This window comes from Propithecus coquereli, unplaced genomic scaffold (genome assembly GCF_000956105.1).
Source record: "Propithecus coquereli isolate 6110/MARCELLA unplaced genomic scaffold, Pcoq_1.0 Scaffold107, whole genome shotgun sequence".
NCBI lineage: Eukaryota > Metazoa > Chordata > Mammalia > Primates > Indriidae > Propithecus > Propithecus coquereli.
Genome location: NW_012134636.1, coordinates 4,380,619 through 4,393,779, shown reverse-complemented (window position 1 = coordinate 4,393,779; position 13,161 = coordinate 4,380,619).

Genomic DNA, 13,161 nt, shown 5'->3' with positions numbered 1-13,161 from the left:
TAGTTCTTCCCATCAAGAAATGGATATTATTTTCCAATCACACATTCAATATTGTGTTTTTTTTACTTTCTTTGAAGAATGGAATGGAGCAAAATTGACTGTGTGAGGTCTGAGCCTAAGCCTCAAAACACCTTGAGTTTTCTGCTTTTGCTCTCTTGGAATACAGAGGGCGGGCATATAAATAAGCCTGGGTGAGCCTTCTTAAATACAAAAGAACGTGTAGAAAGAAACACAGCTGACACAGATGAGGCCTGAAACATGTAAATGTGCACCTCTTAAAGCATCCATCTCCAGCTAAGCAATCCCAGACCAGAATAGCTATTCAGATAACCCATAGAATTATGAGAAATAGTGAATGTTGTTTTAAAACACAAAGTTTTGTGTTAGTTTCTTATGTAGTGAAAGCTAACTCATATCAAAGATATAAAGAAAGCAAGGAAAGTAGGAAGTAAAGAATAGTTAGGTAGCTAAATTCCATTTTTTTTCTTTTTTTCTTTCCTTGCCTGTCCTTAATTTTCCTTTGTCTTCTTCTCCTTTCCTTTTCTTTCTTTGTCTGAGAGTTTTTAGCCCCACCCCTCAAAAGAAAGAAAGAAAGACCAAGAGAAGGAAGGAAAGAAGTAGAGAGAGAGTGAGAATTAATTCTGTTTTTTTTTTCCTCCCATTTTTGGCACCTACTTGATCATCCCTTCCTCTAGGTGATCCAACACCAACATCAAGATGGTCTGTGTCTCTCCCTCTCCCACTGGCCTTCTCAAGAAGCATTTCAACTATATCCCTAAATCTCATCATTATTCCTAATTGTGTGTCTAATTCCTGTTGGGATTAGTACTTCTGGAAGGATCTGATAAACTCATCTCTGACAAGATACTGATTTTCTGTAAATCTTGCATCTTTATCTTATCAGCTAGATTTAGTTGATTGGGTTGAGAAAAACATAATATTTATCATCAAATAGATTTTGATTTAAATTTTAACTTTCCATTACCACTACCATCATTCCACCGCTCAGATGAATGGCTTTGGGCAAGAGGCTTAAAATCCCTTAAATATTAATTTTCCTACTCATAAAAATGGGGATATTGTCTACATTTGGGGGTGTCTGTAAAAATTAAACATGACCACTACCATCATTCCACCGCTCAGATGAATGGCTTTGGGCAAGAGGCTTAAAATCCCTTAAATATTAATTTTCCTACTCATAAAAATGGAGATATTGTCTACATTTGGGGGTGTCTATAAAAATTAAACATGTTGAAGAAGTATCTCAAGGGCCTGGCACCTAATTGGTGATCACAAAATATTATCAAACTGTTTTTCAAAATGGTTATACCAATTTACTTTCCTGTTGTTGTCTACAGAGTTTCTCTTTTCCCTAGTTAGATAGTAGGGTTAAATTGTGATCATATTTGCTGTCTTTGTATCCCCAGTGCTGAAAATTAATGGACACTTAATAAATTCTCAATAAATGTTTGTGGACTGAAATCTAAAAACAGTGGAATCTTCAGGCATATTCCAAAGATATTTAAACCTAATTATTTTCTGCTTCCTCCTGAATTAAGGGTCTGATATTAGTGAAGATACTGTTCAATAAAAGTCACCATCATCATGTTTTCACTGATGTTGTCCTACTGAAAGGCAAAACTCATCTATGTTCACATGCCCACATCCCACTTACTGCTTCACATCGGTAGGGCCTCCAAGGGATTGTAATCTGAGTAACTTTGTCAGGGCCAATGAATGACACTGCCTGGATGATTTCGCCATAAATAAGCTGTGTCATAAATTAGCTATATGACATTTAACATTTTCCTTTCATATTTGATTTTTGCTTCTCTAATAGAATCTGCCTTATAGAATTAGGAATATTGTGATAAATCAAATAAAAAGATATATAGCACACTGCTTGGCACACATTATATGGCCAATAAAAAATGTTTCTTCCTGAACAGACTTTAAGAAAGACCTGGCTAATTAATCAAATAAAGCCTCTCCAAATGTACCTAAACTTGGGGCAGGGGATAATTTGACAAACTAAAAAGGAAGGAATGTTTTGCTAAGTTATTGAAGTTAGGAGCAAACGTCAGATTCATAAAAATGATTGATCATAGTGAGAACAGACAAAAGCAAAAAGGTGTTTCATCTGTGTGATTGGACAAATCCATCCGGAGGATTATCCAGATCCCTGTCATTAAAAAAAAAAAAATGATGCTGAAGGAATTCTTGGTTCTGAGTATTGTCAAATTGTAAGCAATTTGATCTATAATAAATGAAGTTTGAAACACAGTACATGAGTGACAATACCAAGTGTCACCTTAATTACATTTAAGCTTCAGTCAATTTCTAAATCCACACTCAACAAATCAGGAAATTTTAGAAAGTTCTTGGCTCCCCTCTGTCTGGGTGATTAGTAATGAGACACGTTGCTCATAAATATGTCTTAGCTGAGTGGATTCATTTTAAGAAAATGTTATATAAGAATAAAATTAATTGGTGACAACAAGTATATTCACAGTGGGATTCATTTAAGTAGCGTTTGTGCAAATGAAGTATAATTTGATTTAACAAAATTGATCTACACAGAACATTTTCAGAAATATATTACCAAAGTAATGTAATTGTATAAAAGAAAGAAATGTCAGACAAAGCCTTGGAAACCCTATGATCTATGAGGGATCAATTAGAGATGTCTGTCATACCTGTAGGAGCAGAAAGTCATGCTGTGTATTTGCTGATCCATTAAAGGTCCTTGAAAGTTTGTTATATTGTGAAGCTGTACCTATTATGACTGGCGTTCAATCTTTTGGTCTAATAATGTATTTTTAGAAGAACATCCAAACAAAAAGAAAACGGAGGAAATTATCACATGACCAAGTACTTGGGTGGTGCATCAGCTCCCATTTTTGCTGGTCGGCAGACAAGGGCAGGAGAGGCCGACATTTATCTGTCACAGTGCGTGAAACTGGAGTGATCATATATCTCAGCTGTCCCAGTGCCACCATGTTTTACACTTATTGTCTGGACACTTGTCAGGAATCATTCATTTTACAACAAAGTAGTATTATGTAGAGTGGCATTAAAATAATCACAGATGGCTTGGATAAACCTCCACTTTATACCTCCAGCTTCTGCCAGGATTTGTCTAGTGATGTGTGAATAGAGCAGCGATCAAAGTTCTTGCCTTACCATGGCCTTAAATTTGAAAGACCAACAGCATAACCCATCTTAGTTTTAAATACCATTATTTTACTTAAATGAATTCCTAGCTAATAATTTAAATACACAAGGAGACAGAATCCAGAAGTTCAAATACTTTTAAATAATTGAAATTTAATTCAAGTAAAAAACATAACAAAGTCCAAGGCTGGACTCATCCAGTTTTTTTTTTCCCCCCCAGAGATTAAGAATCCTTAGGGATAAAACTAGAAAATTCTACATCCTTGCTAAACCCTTGGGCCACTAACCCTGAAGGACAGCATCCACATAACCATATTCTAAGCCAAAGGCATGTTGTGTTCCATGCTAGGAATCATATTCCAAGAATGAAATTTTTAAAAGTAGAGCATTTCCAGACATGGGAGTCTGGATGTGTGTCGTGAAAGGACCTAAGTCATACAACCTGGAGAATGGAATAAAGGATCAGCATAACTAGAAAAACAAATTCGGACTCTGATTCAAAATCCAACAGGCCACCCCAAAGTGCAACACAAAGAGTTCTTTTCTTTGTGTACTTATTCATTTGGCCAGCAAATATTTATTGAACATGCACCACATGCTAGGCATTGTTTAAAGCCCTAAAAATGCAGAAGTGAACAAGGCAAATGGGCCCCAGAATTTCATGGAACTTACATTTTAGTAAGGAAAAGAATGAACAGGTAAGACAGACAAACTTAAACAAACTTCATTCATACCTAGGTTAGTGCTATCAAGTATGCAAAACAAGGGACTGGTCTGGGGGGAACCTGCTTCCTATCAGTGTTGTCAAGAAAGATGTTGCCGGGAGCCAACATCTGGGCCGGCACCTGAATGAGAAGACAGAGGCCGCACGCAAAGGTATGGCAGTGAGCGAAAAGCATCTCAGGCGGTGGCCCAGCTAGTCGAACAGTGCTGAGAAGGGTGTGAGTTAGATAATTCAGAAACAAAATAATCTATTGATTTAGGTAAGGTTTAGATTCTTAGATAATAGGAAATATGACCAAAAAAGGAGAAATAATTTCCTTTTTCTTCCACAGTGGTCTTCATGAGCTCCAAAGATACCTAAAACGGATGGAATGTTCAGCCTATCCCTTCTAGATTTCATGGAAAGCAAGACGAACTGATATCCAAAAGGCAAGGGCTCAGAAACCTTAACTTCTCTACTGATATGCTTTCCCCTGTGTGCTCCCCTCTCTTATTAAACTGTCTCCTCCAAAAATTTCCTATTAACCCTTGAAGAGGTGGAGTTAACCAGGGCAAGGGAGAAATTACTGGAGCAATTGATGCTGGAGTTGAAAAACATCGTCCCTTTTCCTTTTCCTATGGCCTCAACCCAGATTCACATCGCGGGGCCCTCTATATAAAGACCATAGTGCTCGTGCTTTCACATACTGCCTTGGCTGCAAGCACTTAATTCCATCACTACTGAGCATTCTTTTCAAACCCATGAGGGGTTGTTATGTAGGGGAGTGAAAACAACCGATTCTACCAGTGAGAAATAAATTTAAGCTAGAGGTTAGAATTTAAGTACAGACACTTTAGCTTGACCTTTCCAAAAAAGATCATCCAACATTGAAAACAAATTGCCTTACATGAGACAGTAAATTTTCCATCCTTGGAAGTGGTAATGCAACAGCTTTTGGACAGGTTGTTGATGTTGCATAAGACAGTATTAACCTGAGCAAAAGGTTGTTTTAAATGACCTCTGTGGCCATTTCCATCTGTAAGAAGCAAAGAAAAAGTTTATTATTAAATTTTATTGCAAAGGAGTGATTCGTTGCTGGAGAGAGAAAATACAATTTCTCTGAGATGCCTAGGTTGCTGTCAAGACATCATAAATCCAATCTTGGTTTACCAATGATAAAGAAGATGATACTGGCTGGTTTGGAGGTTAATAAGATGCACGCAACACTGGATTCAAGTCTTGGTTACGTCTTTTGGGTCCCCCTGGGTCTTGCTGAATTGCGAGCATTATAAAGCCATGATGACAATTCCCAGTGGTTCTCTATTGGACCAATGCCATGCTTTGATAATAAACTTCTTAGAAGCATCCTCTACTACATTGAAATGAGATTCAATATAACATATGCTAGCCCATATACATAATCTCAAAACAAATAAATAATGCTATAACTTTACTCAAAGGAAAAATATAACAGCAGTTTATGATAAAATAGTATGCATTTCAATATGTAAATAAATGGACACAACTACTAAAGACACGAAATAGTCGGATGTACGTCCTACATGTAAAATCACCATGAATTTGACAGTAACAAATGTAGACTGACTCTAGAGGATTATATTATGATTTAAAATCCACAAGAAGTGTTGCCATTAATAACTGAGTTTTCTGTAATGATGAACAACTCTTGGTTAAATTCCCAAACAAAACAAAATACAATCTTCTCTCAGTTGTTAGACTAATTCTATTCTCAGAAAATTCAGTGTATTTTGAAACTAGGCAAAAATATTTTTCTGTTTATATGCATGATGGATTTGGGTTCAGATAATTAGATAGAGTAGTTCAGTTGATATTCAAGATAGAGGAAAATTCTTTTTCATTCCTGGTTGTGCCATTCATTATAGAACATCTGGTTTCCCTGGCCTCCAGCCATTAAATGCTTCTCTACCCTGATTATTGTGAAAACTAAGAAAAAAAAATGCACAAATTTCCAAAATAGCACCTAGGTTGAAGTACTAACTTCCTTGAGACTAGGACAGCTGCATTGTGATCACTTTTCTTAGTTTAGCTGCTGGAAGCTGCTAAAGCCAAGTGGTATCTGAAACAGGATTTACTGTATGAATCACTGAAAGTCTTAGCCAAGTCTTAGCCAAGGTGCCATGGGAACACTAAGCCTCTGAAGTGATCCTAGAAGGCCCTTCCTTGGGTAAACTGACCCAGATGTCATAACTCTGACCCAGATATCTGGAGTTGGGCCTCTCAAATAAAGGACTCATGTTTGACATCAGCAAATGAGGGTTTATGTTCATTCATGCAAACCTAGAATCTGGGCCACTTTGAAAATCACCTATTTGCCTAGACCAGTTAGGTGTTTGAGTGGTTGTTTTAGAGCTGAAAACAGTTGGACAGCCCAGCTTCCACTGGGTTTAACTTGGTGATTTTGCTTCATATTAAACTTAACCACAGCCAATTGTTTATTCTGAATGAAAATGTAAAGTTTTCATGATTTACTAATTTCAAAATCACCGATTTTCTCAGTGTCAGTTTTCTCAGTGAAAGCACCACTAGGAGGTACAATAGATAAAGTTAGTGTCTTAAGAAACTGTAGATAATACAAGGGTGCAGGGAAAATATGGGAAAAGAGTCATTTTGTCAACATCTAATTCTAAAAAGAGCTTCAGAATTAATTGCCTACCCACTTCTGATTTCATCTCTCAACACAAATATACTGTTTCAAATTGATAACTCCTGAAACCATTGGAGAAACTATTTTATTTTGCTCTAAATTTTGCCTGTTAGCAAACTAAATTCTCCAGATTGGCACAGAAGGAACAAAACTTCAATGAATGCATGCCAATGTTCAGTCAGCTGTTCTCATTTTCAACATTCCTATCCAGATTTCTTCTCATTCCACCCACAGAGAAAGAGGAAATATAGTCAGAAGTTGCTTTTGTAGCAATGGACAAAATGTTTCTCCCAAAGCAGCATCATGATGTGTGTATGTGTTTGTGTGTGTGTGTGTGTGTGTGTGTGTGTGTGTGTGTGAGACACAGAGAGACAGAGACAGAGACAGAGAGGCAGAGAAACAGAGAGTCAAAAGAAGAAACTGACAGAGAATTAGTTAGATAGCTCTTAGAAAGCAAAACATGTATTGGTATAGGACTGGATTAAGGAAAACCTTATAAAGTGGCAATGTCCTTATTGCAAAACAGCTACTCACATAATAACGGTGATTTGAAGTTTACAAAGCAAATTCACAAACATAATTTCATTTCATCATCACTATATAACTGTGCTGGTGGTATTATTGTCTCCAAATTACAAGTAAGGAAATTGAAGCTCAAAGACATTCATAACTCTCCTTAAACCCACACATCTAGTAACAGGGCACCAAAAGATCAATTCTCCTGATTTTAGAGTTAATGTTCTTTCACATGTTACTTATTCATACAAATCGAGTTTTTTAAATCAGCTGAGCAGAAAGGCCCAAGTAGATAGAATATGTAGAAGTGTCTAACCAATTTTCAGATTCTCATTTTATAAACATATTTCGAAGATAACTAATTTCTGTATCTAAGTAAAATAATACAACTATAAAAATAAAATTGGAATTTGATGAGACAATTAGTTGGATTAAATTGGGAACAAGATTGAAGACTTTAAACTCTTCCTGTAAGGAAAGACAAAAGTAGGGTCACAACTGCCCTGTGACTTTAAATAACATCCAGTGATAATGGTCAGCTTTGTGAGAATGTGCATGAAGCAAACAGTATAAAGATGTATAATGTGTTTTTTTCATATAAATCCTTTTAAAATATGGTTCTGTAAAAGGCCATGGGGTATTTTGAAAAATACAACTGGTTTCATTTAGTTTTCTGCTCTATACATACAAGGGATGTCTTCCAAAGAGTAGAACTCTCCTTAATCACATCTTGAATATAAGCTTGACTAGAAGGGAGGGATCAATGTGGATGTAAAGGGAGAGCTTGGCTGAACTATTGGCTACATTGTATGCCAGAATTACAGGATCCTGAGGTTTCCCTTAACAAAAGTTTATTTTAAAGAATTGTCCTCAAAATGTCTGGTCTCTGGGACATTCCTAATTCAAGATGGGGAGAATTTCCAATGGATAGCTGCTATTAACAGGGCATAAACTTCTCCAACTTGGCGTGGCTTCTCAGAGTCAGCAGGTCTATTGCTCTCACGTGGACTTGGCCTGCTCTATACAGCCAAGGACTCTGCATTTAACACTCCCCACCACGTGCTGGGCACAGCACTGAGCATTTTCATGCATCTTCTCCTTTTCATCTTCACATATTCTTTTGGGGGTGGTGTATTAGTTAGGGTAATGCTAGCAGCCCTAACAAACAAAACCCATAATTTTGAGCATGATATAATAGAGATTCATCGCTCACAGAAAAATCAGGCAGATGTTTCTACCATGCCAGCTTTCCTTCATGTGGAACTCAGAGATCCAGACTCCTTTTATCAAGAAAGTCCAAAATCCTCCAAAGCAGGAATCACCAAACTCTTATCTATGGGCTGAATCTGACTGCCACCTATTTTTCATGACCCATGAGCTAAAACTATGTTTTACATTTTAAAATAGTTTTAAAAAAATCAAGAGAGATATATCTTTGTGAGACATATGTGAAATTCAAAATTTAGTGTTCTTAAATAAAACCCTATTGGAACTCACTATGTTTATTTGTTTACACATTGTCTATGGCTGCTTTTGCACTGCAAGAAAGAATTGAAGAGTTGCCATAGAGATTGTTTGGTTCACAGATCCAAAATATTTACTATTTGGCCCTTAAGAGAAAAAGTTTGCTGACCCTGACTCCAGAGCTTCTTCAAAGACTGAATTCTACACATGGGAGGAGAAAGGTGGAGAAAACACTCCAGTACAGAGCTTACAGAGGTTTGTGGCTTGCCCAAAGGCCTCTGACTCTAAATTGTGTATGCAGCATTCAAATACAGCTTTCTCTGACCTTATAACCCCAAATCTTAACCTTATTTTTTTACTATTAGATTCTTAAATCTCCCCACCAATGTATTTATTCATAAATTCTCATAATGTATGCATCTTTGGGAAACCACTGATGTCAGGCAAATATTCCCCATCGCATTAATTTAATTTAATATACATTCAGCCCTAGCCATATTCTATTAATAACTTTGAAAAAACAATGAGAAATATTTAGTATGAAATATAAGAACTCAGTGTGGCTCTGTGCATAAATGACTATGTGCCAGCCAGTTAATAAATCTTCAGAACAATAGCACTGCTTCTAATAATGTGTTATATTTCAAAATGATTAATTTTTAACAGTACTTGATATCCCTTATGTAAAATGTCTCAGATCCCATGGGATAAGCAAACCAATCTCCATGTTACTACAAAGCAGAAATAAAATATTATAGGATTTTCTGATGACTCTGAGGAGTTGAATGGCTCCTGTGGGACTGCAGAGTTAATTAAAATGAGCATAGAATTGCTATACTCTATTATGACACAGTTATGTTCCTCTTCCTTCCCCTGCCTCCTTTAAAGACTTTGCAATGAGGTCAGAGGGAGAAAAATAGAACTGTTTTTCCAGTTTGCTTTCCCATGGGATGACTTTAGCTCTTTTTTAGGTACACATTTCTCATAATCTTAGTCTTGTTTGCTTAGAACTCCTTGGCTATAGCCACCTAATGTATCAGGGGATAAAATGATTTGGAAAGAAACAATCATGAAATACTTGTAATCACCATTGCTTTAGGTATTCTCCATCTTATATTTAGACCTGCAGAACAAACTTGGACAAATCAGTGTGATAAAGTGGTAGAGACGACACCTTGATTTTGGTGTACAAGATTGGGCACCTGAATAGGACTCTTTCTTTAAAACACTATATTTAAAATTAGACTTCAGCTATCTTTCCAGCATTTATAATTGTTTCCTCACATGCATGCTACATGCCCAATAAATAAAATAAACGAAAGAAGGCTTTTATTTATTTGGGATAACTTATTTTAAGGTACAAAGTAATAGTGGTTTCGTGCACTTCCTGACATGCACTCTAAGGTACAAGTGATGAAGTGTCTTCTGTTTATTGGCATAGAAATGGTAGAATAGGCTGGCTTCAGAGAAGAACCAGGCCTGTTTTACAGGAAATGCTGTGCTGTGTCCTTTGGAATTGGATAAATTCCAAAGTTCACGAGTGAAGAGAACTTACCTTCCATTTTTAGACATTTACATGTTCTTTCACTTATCACTTGCAGCAAATTATCACCATTTTACAGACAGGAGAGCTAAGGCTCTAAGAGGCTGAATAATCTTTCTAAGAAAACATGGTCTATTTGTGGCTGACAAAGGATTTGAACATACATCTTTGTGCTGCACCATGTTACATCTGCCATGACAGCCACTCATTCTCCAGCCATGTTTCTCTCCATGCCACCCGTCAGCTCTTCCCAGAGCCACAGTAGAGTGTAGCCTGTTTTTTGCAGGTCAATGGTGCTGCTCTATACCTTTCAAACCTATCACATCAGAGAACTCATGCTTGAGCACTGTGTCAGTTGACATCATTTTACTTCTAAGTATCGGAAAAATGAGCTCAAAGTAGGTAAAATAATGAAGGTAATTTAGTGGCACATGTAATTAGCATAAAAATTTGCTTCCAAAAAGCTTGACTCATGATGTCTCCAAGGACTTGGTTTTCTGTCTTTCTTCTTCACCTTCTACAATGTCCATTTCATCCCAAAGTATAGTCCTTTTAACTTTTCAAGAAGAAAAACAGAAACAACCAGAAATATGGGGTACCTATTTCACATTGAATGAGAATGGAAGCAGCTGCATCTCAACAATCTTTACAAATCTCCCGAGATGCATTTTAATTAGATAATCTTATATCACATACTCAAGCCTGAATTGATCATTGCCTCTCGGGGATGAAATATGCCAATTGTTTGGCCGTGGTCATGTGCTCCAGCCTTGAAGTGTAGGGAAATTCAATTTTCTGGAAACTACATGGACTCACAATAAACATCAGGGTCTACAAAGAAGAAAAAATGGGAGATGGATGTTGAGGAGATGTATCAGTCAAAATAAGGTAGATGATGTTGTGGTAACAAATGATCGCCAAATCTCAGTAGCCTAAAACAGCAAATGTCCATTCTATGCTAATTTTCCATCCTTGCCAGCGGGGAGTTCTGTTTTATGTAATCATTGCTTGTCACTCCAGGTTTTAGGTTGACAGAACAGCATCTTCCAGAACATTGACAAATAGGCTAGGAGAGGTAAAAGAGAATGGAAGGAAGCAGGCACCCACTTTTAAGGGTTGCTCACATCAAATGTGATCTCAGATCATTGAGCAGAGGAAGTCACACAGCCACACATAACTTAAAAGGGGGTGAGGAACCCCAGGCTGCCGTGTTCCTGAAAGGGGAGAGCTAGAATATTTGTGAACAACCTTCATAAATGTTGCAGAAAATAACCAGAAAACAGCCATCATATCTATCCTGAGTTAGAGAAAGAGATGTTCTGAGTTCAAAAACCACCAAATGATATATAAAGAATGATATTATAGACCTGAAGAATGGCAGCCCTCTCTAAGAAAGAAGGTAAATTGCTCTCAGGTCCTCACTGAATTCTTACCCTATGCATTGATATTCCCACTGCATAATAATAGCGTATGACATAGTTTAGACCAGGAAGACAAACTAGAATGAAAGAACTATATGAAGCTAGGGCTACATCATAAAACTGCTTTATCTCCACTGATACGGCGAGGCAACAAATTCTAGTACTTGACTGACATTTCTTTAGAACACATAAGCATTCCACTTACTCAAGAGCTAATGGGAGAGATACAATCATAAGAAACCTGGGGCTAATTTTGAATTTTCACTTGAAACCACCAGTGATACTAAGATTTGAGAAGCTCATTTGGATGTTATCAGAGTGCATTCTAGCCAGGGTGACAGAGCAAAACTCTGTCTCAAAAAAAAAAAAAAAAAAACCTCCTTTTGTGAAATCCTAGTCAAAAAAATTTATGCTCTATAATTCTGATTTAAAGTCAATCTTGAGAAGCCATTGAGAGGATAAACAAAAATAAATGAGAAAAAGAATGGCCTAATAAAAAAAAAGGAGTTCTGCGATATTGTCCAACGGAGAAATCCGGAGGGCGGGCTCTGATAAGATAAATAGGAAAGGAAAATTCTGGACTCAATCCAGTCTTCCTTTAGAAAATAGGCAATAATGCCTACACAAGAAAAACTTGATTTTCAAAGTTCCTATTTCTTCTCATAAAGGGAAATGAGAATCTTAATGACTTTGGGATACCCCATCACTTGAATGATGTCATACAATTTTATGAAGCAGAAAATAAAATGATCAGAAGGTCTTCCCATGTGTAAATGCTGTATTCAAGGTCTTAAAAAGTTTGATTGTGTACTCTAAGATTCTTCTTTAATGATATCTATCTAATCAACTGTAATAGCTTTTCTGAGTCTAGGAAAAATATTGTGTCAATCTGAAGCACTTAAAAGTGTGTATTTCTTACTTCATTCAGCAAATACATGTTACATTTCAATTATGCTTACCCACTCTTGTAGGAGCTGGGGACAGAGTGGTGAATAATACAGATGGAAGTTCACTTTTTTAAATATCTTTCTTATATAAGCGAGGGTCCTGGGAGTTCAACCTGGGCTTATGTCCTGTGAGCTAGGATCTGGTGTAAAAGTGGGCTATAGATTTTTTCATGGTTGTGGGGTTGAGACTCATGGAGATCCCAAAGTCAGCATTCAAGGTCAAATAAAATGCTGGAACCACAGAAAACCTTGAAAGAGAACAAAGAAAAAAAATCTAAAGGTCCTTGGTATTAAGATGTACAAACCTAAGCAAGAAGGCAAAATCATAATATTAATAATAGCCAATGATTACATCAAGCTGAGTAGGAACTAAAGTACTAACTTGCATAGTACTAACTTTAGCATAGCAATTCATTTCAACCTCACAAGAATGCTATGAAGAAAATGAGAAACAGGTACAGAGACACAGAAACTAAGAGATAACTTATCCAAGATCACTTCCATCAGTCTAGCTCCAGAGTTTGTGTTCTTAACCACATGATGCAACTAACAGAAGCAAAATTGAGCAACATGGTTAATTTCTCATTTCCCAGGGCTGGACTTCATTAAACTTGTTCTAAGGAATTAGAACATAAACCGGGTTTTCTTTCTTTCTTTTTTTGTTTGAAGTTGCCCATATTCTTTTTTCTTCCTTTTTTTTTTTTTTT